Source organism: Pantherophis guttatus, chromosome 1 (genome assembly GCF_059756535.1).
Source record: "Pantherophis guttatus breed Tessera chromosome 1, ASM5975653v1, whole genome shotgun sequence".
In the NCBI taxonomy this organism is placed as follows: domain Eukaryota; kingdom Metazoa; phylum Chordata; class Lepidosauria; order Squamata; family Colubridae; genus Pantherophis; species Pantherophis guttatus.
The window spans coordinates 39,236,361-39,249,336 of record NC_142063.1 but is presented as its reverse complement, the minus strand read 5'-3'; positions in this window follow the sequence as shown (position 1 = coordinate 39,249,336).

Sequence of the window (12,976 nt, the reverse complement as noted above, 5' to 3'; positions counted from 1 at the left end):
TTTTCCTTTTAAAAACATTTTTTTCTATAACCTCTTCGGCCGAAGAGGTTGTAGAAAAAATGCTTTTAAAAGCCTCTGATGATCCCAGCTGAGCTGCGCGATCATCAGAGACTTTTTTTTTACTTTTAAAAGCATTTTTCTGGCCAAAGAGGTTGTAGAAAAAATGCTTTTAAAAATTAAAAAAAGCCTCTGATGATTGCGTGGCTCAGGTGGGCAATGGGGGGGAGGGATTTTTGCTACCAGTTCTCTGAACCACCCGCCTCCATCTCTACCGGATCGGGCAATCCAGTCCAAACCGATAGCATTTCACCCCTGCTTGGATGCTATTTGCATCAGATAATTCATCACTTAAATTGCGTATTTATTACCATAATTAGTTATTATAGTAACTAATAAAATAGCAACGCTAATATTTTACAGCTGTGTCTTGACCTGCTGCAATGTGAGTAAAAAACATGTCGTAGAGTGACAGCAAGCAGTGAATAAGGAGCGTTTTTAATATTGTTGGGTTCTACCAGTGACCTTTCGTCAAAGAAGCTTGCTTATTCCTCTCTCCTGCTCACATCAAAGCAAGTGCATCTATTTTGTGAAATGCTAGAGGTCGTGGATATTTGTTTATTTTTAAGCAGACTTAGAGGCACCCAGACACTGTCAGGGGTCTCTATATAAACTTGCAGCCTTTTTTTCTTTCTTGTAAATTCTATGAATTACTTCATGAAATCAAAGCTAGTATTGTGAAAAGCAAGAACAGTAAAATCAGTAAATAATTATACACCCAAACTGGCCAATTAAGAAAAAGTAACAAATATAAGAACAGTTTGATTTATAAACAGTTCAAGTTGAGCCTTCCTTTTCATATACAGATGATGAAATCAGGCTAAGATAGGAACTTAATATACTATTATCCCCTTCATGAAATATTTATATATATAAAATTATTTTTGGATTGTCTAGTCTGGTGCCACTTAGCAATTAATTTAAGCTTAGCCAAGCAGGACAGCTTCCTATACATAGAATGGCAGTATAAACATTACAGTTAAAATTAAATATGAATCTGCATTGCAGTTTAACATAGCTGCATCTGGCGAGGCAGGATTAATACTTCTCACACTGTATTATGAGATGGCTGAATATGTATTGATATGTATAATCTGAAAACAAGAAATATTTAACCATGTGTTTTATAACAATGACTCTTGGTAGAATATAGATGGTTAACATCAAAAAAAGGCAGGCTGTCACAAAGAAGAGGGATCAACCTATTCTCTAGAGCAACTGAGGGCAGGACAAGAAGTACTGTAACAGATGGGAATTTATTAAGGAGAGATCCAACCTACAAATAATGAGAAATTTCCTGACAGTGAGAACAATTAACCAGTGGAATGGCTTACCTCCAGAAATTGTGGGTGCTCCATCACTGGAGGTTTTTGAGGAGACGTTGGACAGCTATTTTCTGAAATGGTATAGGATTGTGATGGCGAACTTACGGCATGTGTGCCACAGGTGGCACACGTAGCCATATCAGTGGGCACGCAAGCTCAGCTCCGGTGCACATGCGCGCGCCAGCCAGCTGATTTTCGGGCCTTCTGGGCCCATCAAAAGTAGAGAAACAGGCTGTTTCCTGCCTCCGGAGGGCCTGGTGGGTGGTGGGGAAGGCCTGTTTTTCTCTCTCACCTGGCTCCAGAGCCTCTATAGGAGTCTCTGGAGGCTGGGGACAGCAAAAAAGTCACTTCCTGTCCAACTGGAAGTTGGGAAACAGGCCATTTCTGATCTCTGGAGGGCCTCCGGGGTGGGTGGGGAAGCCTGTTTTCGCCCTCCCCAGACTCATAAAGAGGCTCTGGAGCCAGGTGAGAGAGAAAAACAGGCCTACCAGGCCATCGCGTGCCAAGAGCGAGGGGGCGCGCGCATGCATGCGTGGGGCGCATAGAATTATGGGTGTGGGCATGTGTGTGCACAACCCCCCCTCCTGGCCCATGATGGCAAATAAGTTAGCCATCACTGGTATAGGATCTCCTGCTTAAGCAGGGGGTTGGACTAGAAGACCTCGAAGATCCCTTCCAACTCTGTTATTCTGTATTCTGTAAATAAACATCCAAAATGTCAAGCCCAGTGTAAGAATGATGTAGAACAATCCAGCCAAAGTACAGTTCTTTTTTGCTTACAGCAAATAGGCAAAATCTTGTCAGACTAAACCTTTACTAAACCTTTAATCTTCACTCCAACAGATGTACCCTGGGAGATCCTAACTCTCTTCCTCTATGTCTGATCCAGCTCTGGGCTGTGTTGTTTCTTGTCTTGCCCCCACTTGGAAGGTGCTCCCTCCTTTCCATCATATCACCTGCCCATCGGTAGACATCACCCTCACACAAAATAGGAACACACAGTAACATACACCGGAGGTTTAAAAATCATCCCATTTTCAGTTAGAAAAGACAGAGCCCAATTCTTAGTCCAAATGCCTCCAAGTGCATCTGAGTTTACAATGCCTTACCGAAAACAAAAAAAGCTGGGGCCATCTCAAGTGCACACTGTTCCATAGTGCGAGACCTGCAATAGAGAAGGCATGACTCCTAGTTTCCACTAAAGGACATTTTCTAATAAAAGAGACCTGGACATGTCAACCCTGCCAATTCTGATGGAGCAAGCAGAAATGATAGAAACAGGCAGGCCCACATATATTGTGGCTTTGTGCCCTGTAGGGCATTATAGGTGACAAGCAGCAGCTTGGAAGTCCATTGGGAGACTCTGCAGCTTGTAAAGTAGAGGTGACAAGAGGATGCATTGCAGAGCATCCAATATTGCCCATCCTATTGCATTTGGGATGAATTGCAGCTTCCAAAGGCTCTTCGAGAACAGTCGTAGGTACAACCCATTACAATGATCCAACTGGATGGTGACATGAGTTATTGTGCTTAAGGTAGTTACAAGTTTAGTTGTAGTAGAACAAGACTTATAACCTTCTTTGAATATTAACTTTGCCTTTGCATAGCATATGAGGGGCCATAATTTAAAAAGAAGAGAGTGCAGCTAGACAAATTTGAATTTTTGTTGTACTGACATTTAAATTTAACTAAGGCTGTACAGCGATGTAGATAGATATAGATACATATTCAATCAGGCATTTAATAATTTTCTCAGTATGTCACATTAAAAATGTTAGGTTGGCAACAATTTTTGGAATTGTTCAAGAGCTTTTTTGTTCAGCTGTGCTGCTTTTAAATGATTCAGCAGTCTGAAATTGTAAATTTTACACATTATATAATGTGATGGTTTAATGGATGCTTACTATAAGCTTCTTTGAGTAAAAAAATAGCAAGGAACAAAAGGGAATATTCAGAGGTGCACAAATTGAGGCCACATCTGGCTCCTGAAATGTTTTGGTGTTGCTAAGTATAAGGAAAGTATTAGAGTAGAAAGTATTCATTACAATCCTGGTGTTGGAGAAAACTCCTTGGACAGGCAAGAAAACAAACAATTCAACCTAGAGCTCTGATTCAAGCCACAAATGTCCAGACTCAAATTATTCTACTTCAGACACATGCAAATATGCAGCTCCCTGGAGAAAGCTCTGATGCTAGGAAAAGTGGAAGGAAAGAGAAGAGAATGACTAGCAGCAAAGTGGATGGATTCAGGTCAGGTCTTCCCCATTGGAAGACCTGAAAGACCAGCTTAGAAATAGTTCATCATGGAGAAAATATTTCTATGTGTTCATTAGAAGTCAAAAATGATTTGATGGCACTTAATCACTCCTTCAATCATTACAAGCCCTAATTCAATTCTGCCCAGTTTCTGCTTCTATCTACGTATTTAAAAACAAATACCATGCTCACATTTATTACTAAATGTACAATATTTCATAATTTGCCATATTTATATGCCATTTTAACCAAGAATTATCATGAAGTTGAATAAGAAGACAAAGGATAACTTTGATTTGATCTGCTTGGTTTCAGTGTGTGCATGTTTCTGTATGTATGTTATTATATAGATAGTACAAATAAAAAAGAAAAGCAAAAGATAATTAAAGAAGCAACTTCCAATCTTCTTTACCCCAGCTACAGACCAAGTTATTATTCCTTCACCCTCTTTAAGATTACATCACACAGCTCCTCTGTATCCTGTTTTCAACCTTTTTAATCAGCAAATCCAAAAATTACCATTTCATTTCCTCACATTTTTAGTAAAAAGTCCATGAAACACTAGTCTTTGGGAAAAGTACTTGTGGTTCTGATATAATAAAGTTAAATTACTTTGCCTAAAATGTGGATTCTGTTGAATTCTGCTCCATTTGTGTTATGGAATATCACATTATATTTTATGTGCTGTAGATGGATATCAACATCTCTTTGGTAAGAGAACAGCAGCACTTTAACCTATTTATTAGTGGAAGTAGTATTTTTATTTTAAACAGTACTATAGAAGGAGCATAGGTGAAAACTATATGAAAAGTATGGTGGTGAAATGGCATCTATGATAAAGAGATAAACACAATATCTATTGTAAAAAGGAAATGTGTCACCCCAAAAAGAAGTGAAAGGAAGATACATATCTGAATAAAATATGCACCCACTAAGTGATGGCTATAGATATAAATAGGGAAATTATTTGAATATTTTAATCAGAAAACAATAAAGCAGAGGTTTTTGACCTGCTGACATGTGTGCCCTAGCAGTGGTGGGTTGCTCCCGGTTCAGACTGGTTCGCAAGAACCAGTAGTAAAACTGGTGAGAGGCTCTGCCCAGTGACCCGGATGTCATCAAAGTTGATCTGCACATGTGCAGAAGAGTGCGCGCGTGAGCGAGCGAAGCGACCATGCGCGCAGGGGCGTGATGCGAACTGGTAGTAAAGGTAAGTAGAACCCACCCCTGTGCCCTAGGGTTGATTTTTCAGTCAAGGTGTTAATTATTCATGTACAATTTCAAAACCCCTGCTTTCCCTCCTAATGGTCTTTTAAATCATTAAGTTTGACTTGGATTGGGACCCCTTCCAAATGAGAATATTTTAAACAGAGAACTGCCCTCTGCTAAGTACTACATGTGTCCAGCCTATGGCAAACATGGTCTTTTCAAGTATTTTTGCATCATTGTTTTGCATCACACTTGCACGAGACATGTTCATCTCGGGATGGATATAAGGACATACAAGGGCACAAATTATTTCCCCTCCCCTATTGTGAATAAAAGTAATAGGCATGGAGAAATAGGCAGAGTGAACCCAAGACAAGGTTACTCTAAAATTGCTGCACTGAGTTAAACTTGTGCTGATTCCAGACAGTTGGAATGGAGAGAGCATTTGGCAGAGGTACAACTTATCCAAAGCTTATCCCCATAAGATTGAGCTTGTGAGTCTCACTCTTCCTATTGCATCCCAGCCTTCCATCCTTGTAGTCCTCTGCCCATTAGTGGGTTCACTTCTGTATTGGGAGCCTTTTCTTCTAATATAGTCTTATGGCATGATTTTCTTTGGATCCTGGAGTCCAACAATACCCCTGAGGCTGAAAAGCTTGTCGTATTGGTGAAGAGAAATGTAGTTTCCAAGGCAACAACAGAACTATAGACCTCTAAGATGACTGAATAACAGTATTACCAGGTTTGTCATTACTGAGCCTGAATCCAAATGGAGACCAGTGTCTGCAGCTTCCAGGCCTGAGCTCAGTAACAACCACCAAGGGCTACAGAACATAGACAGCCTGCCCAGGATAAGCTCAACAACAACAACAACAACAACAACAACAACAACTTTTATTGTCATTGTACGTGTATACACAGTATATCCATACAACGAAATTCCCCTAACACAAAGACCAGGTCCAACACACATAACAATCCCCAAACACACTCCCACCCCCACAATTCCCCACCCCTAAACCACCCAAACATCCACACAACAGACCAAGTAATGCTGTCCAACAGCTCACTGATGGTGGCCCTTTAGTTCATTGTTGAGTGCAATTATAATTCTGGGATAAAAACTATTCAGAAAATGTGTGGTCCGAGTTTTAATTGTTTTAATTGTTCTGTATCTTCTGCCAGAAGGCAACAGTCCAAAAAGATTGTAAGCAGGATGGGAAGAGTCTCTGAGAATGTTATGCAACTTCCTCAAGCAGCGAGATTCGAAGATGTCGTAATAATCATTATTGCATACCAAGCCCTTGATTAATTGACACATTTTATATATTCTCCATGTTTCCATTAACAATTGTATGTCTGACGGTTTTCATTTCTCAGGAAACGGGTGGAGGCTGGGAAGGATGGTCAGGCTCAAGAAGCATAGAAGAGCTCAGTTCAAAAAGAGGCTGGGATTGGAATAAATTGCTGCTGCCTTGCCTCTGTCCAGGGTCCTGAAAAATTTGCAAATGCCCACTTATCTATTGTATCATCTTCATTTGTCCCTAGCTATATACTAGATTTGTACCTTTCTGCCATTTGGTTCTTCATTACAGATTGGGGAATGATTGATTGAAGAGCTGAGCCTTGACTGGGCAAATTCAAATTCAAGTCAGCCTCTAAAAATGAAAGCTCATTTGGTGACTTTGAGCCAATCAGTATCTCTCAGCAAAACCTTTAGCATAAGTTTATTGGTCTGGGGGAAATAAGAGGCTATAAATCGAATAAATAACGGAATGCAGAGTATCTAACTCTTCACTTGAAACATTCAGCCATCAATATGTGGAAGACACTGGTTTGGGGTGATGAAGGGACCATAGAGCAAAAAGTTTCAATGGAGAAACTTTTTACATGTAAGCTCAACTATGCACTCATATATCAATGTTCAGATTTGTGCATGCAACAGAAGAAGAATTGATTTTAAAAAATCCTAGAATGTGCCGAGATGGATAAATTAACAAAAGAGCTCAAAGAAAAGGAAGATACGGAATATTACATAATCTGGCACAAATGGTATAAATTGTTATAGAAATAATGAATAATAAAAATAGGGGAAAGTTGAAAATGGAAAGAATGAATATGATAATGTATAGAATGTATAAAATCAATATGATTGTTAAGAAGTACAATGTAATTAAAAGAGAAAGGGACAAGAAGAAAATGGAATAGTATAAAGGGAAACAGGGGAGAATGATTCTTGAGCTGAAAATTTTGCCCATCCCTGGACTATATTTTTTTAAAATGATACAGTCCTGCCATTTTAAAACATACGCCTGTGGTGTGTAGATCCACTTCAAAAGAAGTGAGCCTTAGATCATGTCTCCCTATCTATACTGAACAACCAGGGAATTGCAAATGCCTATATACTTATTTACATGCAATATTAGCTTCCTTCAACATGGCTTACCACAGTAGCATGACAATCTAGCCACAGTATAATACAGTTTTAGCATAATAATAAAGCATTAATGAAGTCCATAAATAGCACAGTTAAATCATTTGCTTCATTCTTAAAATTAGACCTATAACAGTTTAAAAACTTAGAACAGAGTAATAAACCTGTTCAAGAAAGACTCAATACTTCCCCAGTATCAACCAGTTCATACACCCAAGCCTGCCAGGAAGGCTGCCTAGATATAAAACCTATGTTCACAGGCTGATTCATCATATAAAACAGTAGCCATGAGTTAGACCTTCTTGGAAGAAGCAGCCCAACTATAGATCTCCCATTTAAGGGAAAAAGCTATGTTCTCTTAGATAACATTTATGTTCATTCAGGCATTTGTAGAATAACAATTTATTCCAAGATCAAACTATCTTTTAGATGATGATGTTGATGATGATGATGTGGTGGTGATGAAGATGACGATTCCTCCCCTTTTGCATTTATTGATAATTTTGCTTTTTTATTTTATTTATTAAACAAATTTATTTTAGTTAAATTATGTTGTTTTATAAATTCATCTGGACTTCACCAGGAGTCATAGGAGTGGTGTAAAAAATAATTGAGCAAACAGACAGACAGATAGATGATAGCGATAGATAGATAACAGACAGAAAGGCAGGTAGATAGAAAGAAGAAATTTTAATAAAAAACAGAGGGAATAAGGCATTACAGAATTAAGTATAACTTTTTTAAAGAAAATGAGACAAAGAAGGAAAATTTTAAAATAGTAGGAACATGCTGCACTTGTAAAATTGTACAGTTATCTTAATCATGTGCAGAATTAATGTGCAGTGTAAATATCTAAAGCTGACTAGTTGCTGGCCTAAAGAGAAGCAGCTTTAACTAAAAGCAGGCTTCATTTTCTATGCATTAAAGTGTTTTCTCTCTGTCAGTTGTGTGCAGATATAACCATAACCCAGTTGTTCAGTCCCACCTACTAAATATTCCAGGAAAAAAAAGAGAGAAGGGATATAGATGGCACTATAGGAAGTTTAACATTCAGAAAACAGCACTGAGGTGAGATATGGCTGAGCTATTTATGGAGTCCACAAAAGAAGACCATGACCTTTTCTCTATTACCCACAATGTAGGATTTGAAATAATGGATTTAAGTTACAGGAAGGGACATTGCCGTTGGTGATAGTGGGAAACTGCTCACACCAAGGTCAAGACACAAGGAAAACCAAACAACCTTCAGCCCTGTAAAAGGGGTGAGTGCAGGCCTTTAACTGAAAAAAAAAAAGCAGGCAAAACATTCATAGGGAAAGACCTGAAGGTTTGAAATTTCAAAACCGCACCTCCTCCGTGTCTTGCAAGCTGCAGGAGGAAGCTACCTGCCAATTGCTGAAAACAACTAACAGAGCTTTGAAATAAGGGAGACACAGAACAGCGACTTTGGAGGACATTGCAAGAGACCTATTACACTTTGGGTGGGGAACCTACTTAAATGGATATGAAAATCAAAATAATTTAAATAATTTTTTTAAAAAAATTAAAAAGTGTTTTTTAAAATTTCAACAGTAAGAATGATACAAACATTGGAAAAATGTCTCAGAATTAATGCCTTTTTCTTACAGAAGGTGCTCAAACTGTCTGGTTATTGCATTTAGAATAGAAACTATACTAGTGAAAGGCCTGTGAGTGGCAAAATTTAAAAGACCACTAGAGGGCAGCACATTAGAGTTGCCTGTATTTCTGCAGTTATCTATTGCAGCCTGTGTCTGGCAGCCCTACTCCATAGCCTAAATGTCCTTCCTAACTATTCTATCACTACTAACTCTAGATTCTATTACTATAATCAAGGTTATTAGATAATCTTTCACATTTTTCTTCTGGGAGGGCTATCTATGATGCATCTGCTCAAGGTGTTTCTGGTTTATTGTTTTTCTTATTTGATATCTCTCTAGATACAGCCCCAGTTTGGGGGCTAAATCTTATTTTTTTGTTACCCTGTTACATGGTGGTGTTCTAAGCTTGTTAAAATTCAACTGTTACATATCTTGTTGACATACATACTAAAAAGCAAATACCAAATTAAAGTGACTTATTATGCCTGCTGTGAATACCAGTCCAAATGCAAAAGTTTACAACTCTCATGTGAAGTGGATAGACTCAGATTCTGTTAGAAGATTTATTCGGGAAGGTGATTTGATGACTGCAGGGGCAGCTGCTGAGCACCTTCAGGCAGTTTTCATTATTGATCTCTTGTAAGAGATTCTTTGAAACAGTGTTAAGAGAGCAGGGAAAGTAGAGATAGGAGCAAAATAGGAGAACTTCTGAACATATTGATAAGTGTTTTTCATGATTGAGCTTCTCTTGTTTTATGAATGCAAAACACCGATCATTATCCACGTCAACTAAGTATTCAAAATGTAAGTAAAAAGAGTGTAAGCACTTATACTTTAGTTCAGGGCTGTCAAACTCCCAGCCCACGGGCCGGATGCATCACATTCTGGCCACTCCCACGTCCGGTTTAGCAAAGGGGAAAAAAGTGCCCATATGTCATGTGACACCACCGTGATGACATGAGTTTGACACCCCTGCTTCATTTTCTGTGTGATTGGAATGGCACTGAGACAATAGCAGGGTTGGCTCAGGTTTCCCCCACCTGTTTCAAATATTTTGTTTGTTTGTTTACATTGTTCAGTGCCATTCATGTTTACAATAAGATCAATTTGCAGAACCCTTTCCCCTCCTTGTAATTTATTTATTTGTTTGTTTGTTTGTCAAACATGTACAAGGTAACAAGTATACGTATGAACATAAACATGAACTAAGGAAGTAAATCCCGATAAATGGGGACAGTAAGACAGGAACGGTAGGCACACGGGTGCGCTTATGCACGCCTCCTTTAAGGACCTCTTAAAAATGCAGTGAGGTCCATGATAGACAGTTTGAGATTGAAGCTGTGAAGGGTTGAGACTGTAACAATGGAGTTGGGTAGGGCGTTCCAGGCATTGACCACTCTGTTGCTGAAGTTGTATTTTCTGCAATTGAGTTTGGAGTGGCTACTCTCTACTCTATTTTTTACTCTTTTTTTTTTTGTTAATTTTTGCAGTCTCTAGCTTGTCTTCACTGAGTGAGCATTATAGCCCAGAATGTGGCCTTTGTCTCTGGGCTATCACCTGTCCTTAGGTAAATACTTAAGAACATGAAAACTTAAGCAGTGCCCTGCTGGATTGGACCCTTGGCTGGCCAAGTTCAGCAGTCTGTTCTCACAATGACCAGGCAACTGTATAAGGAAGCTCACTAGTCTCCTAGCAGATGGCCTTCAAAGCAGTAATACTGACATCTAGGCTAATAGTCATTGACTCCCATGATTGCCTTGAACATTTTTTTTTTAAGCCAGCCAACCCTGATAGCTAACACCTCATCTTGAGAGAGACAGCAAAATGGATAATTTCTTGTTAAAGTCAGGCCCTGTATCTCTAGATATTAATGCTGTATTAGCCTTTTTCCAGCTGTCAGGAATCCTAATATTTTTTAAAAATAAAAGTTGTAAAGGTTCATTTTCAAACATTTATAGTAAGAGTTCAATAGACCATCTGGACCAGGGATTTCCCTGTTTTAGTCTTTTTAAAAAAGCTTCTCTTAATGTTATAGGTCCAACTTTCAAAATTTGTCTCTGACTCTCTGTAATATTCAGTAAATTCTGCTTATGTAAATATTGACCACTTTTTCCAAAGAAATTTCCGGACCCTTGTGCAAAGGGTGAAACACTTTTTGCTTATTTACATTTTTTGTTATTACAGTTATTACAGTTATTACTGTTCCTTCTTGGAACTTTAGCATCACTTTCTTTTCTTTTCCTTTTCACAATTTATATGCCAATCATTTCCCTCGTTTATTTGCCCATTCAAAACTTCTTGGTTTTGCATAATTCATCTTTATTTCCATCTCTCTCACTGCTAACATAGATAATTGCTTTTATAGAAGTTTAATTTGGTGGGTAATGGTTGTCCTCTATTAAACTCTTCTTCCTTTTCAAATCTCATCAAAATAACTTGTGTTTTCTCTTGCCCTTTCTTTTAAAATTCACTGCTACATGTTGTATAAGATATCCTCTTATAAAAGCGTTGCTTGTATCACAAACCATTTTTACTTCTGTGACTTTATTAAGATTATTCTCAAAAAATTCCAACTTCTTTTTGCAGTCCTTCACTAATGTTTCCTTTTGCAACAACATCTCATTCAATCTCCATTTGAAAAAAGCCATTTTTCCTTTTAGAAGTTAAAGTAAAGCGGTGTGAGAAAATCTTTAAGAATATATCCACTCTATGTATTATTAATAGCCAAATTCTTAGATATCAAAATTGTATCTATTCTTGAAAAAGGTCCATGTCTTTTAGAAAAATCAGTATATTATTTTGAATTACCATTTTTCTATCTCCATACCAGAGGTGGGTTGCTCCCGGTTCGCACCGGTTCACAAGAACCGGTAGTAAAAAAATTTAGTAGTTCGGAGAACCGGTAATAAGATTGGCTGGCCACGCCCCCGAACCGGTTCCCGGCCCGGTCGCCGCTCACTTACCCCGTCCACTGTCATTGCCCACATGCAGCCCCGGGACTCCGCCCTTTGCCAGCCAGGAGCGCTGCCGCCAGTCACTCCCATGCACCCTTCTGCCTGCCTGCCTGCCTGCCTCATCACCGCCACCATGAGGAAAGGCCCCAAAGTTGTACTGCCTGGGATCCACGCCACAGGAAAAAGCCAGGTATGGCTGGGGGGACCCTGCTCGGAGCTGAGCTCGAGGCTGGCAGGAGGAGGAACATTGCCTCTTAGCCGGCTCAAACTGTCTGCTGCCGAAGCCTGCCGCCATCCCCTCGTGGTAAGGTGCGGTAAGAAATGCGTGAGCCAGGAAGCGGTTATGCTCCCTGGCCGGAGAGGGTTGCACGTTCACTCCAGCAAAGGTTTGTGCAACCCTCTCTGGCCAGGGAGCATAACCGTTTCCTGGCTCATGCATTTCTTACCGCGCCTACTTCCCCACCGGTAGATCTCCATGAGTGAGAAGCTGCGCTCTCCTCCGATCCTCCTGGTGCAGCTCGCCTCCCCACTGGCAGCTTCTCCTTCTCCTGGCTGCTCCAGGAGCAGCCTGTCTGTTACCTGGCAAGAACGGCCTGCCACCACAGCCTGCCCTGCCCTCTCTGACCCAGCAGTTGCTCCTGGTGCTGCCGGAGAAGCGGCAGCATGAGAACCGCTCTTGCTGGGGGCAAGGTGTGGCGGCGGCAGGAGCAGCAGGCCAGGGCTTCCCTCCCTCCCTCCCTCCCTCCCTCCCTCCCTCCAGAGGCCTGGGGCTATCTTTAGCTTCGCTCAGCTGGCGTGGGAGGAAAGGGTCCTGGCGGATCCCCGGGGGAGGGATGGAAGGAAGGAGGCCTGATTGGCTGACAAAAGTGTCCATGGAGGAGTGGAGGATGTGCCTATCCCTGACCCCGCTTAGTGCCTTTTTTCTTCCTAAAACCAGGGACCACTCCGCTCTCGCAAGGTGCAGGGACTTCCCATCCCACTCTCTCCGTTGGGACTGAGGAAGACGCACCAAACTTCTCTTCGAGGGGTTGCTAAGGGGGGGAGAAGGGCGGCTGACAGAAAGAGCGCCTTGGGGGGGCATAGGATGTGGGGGTTCACCTCGGCGCCTTGACACCCTCGGTC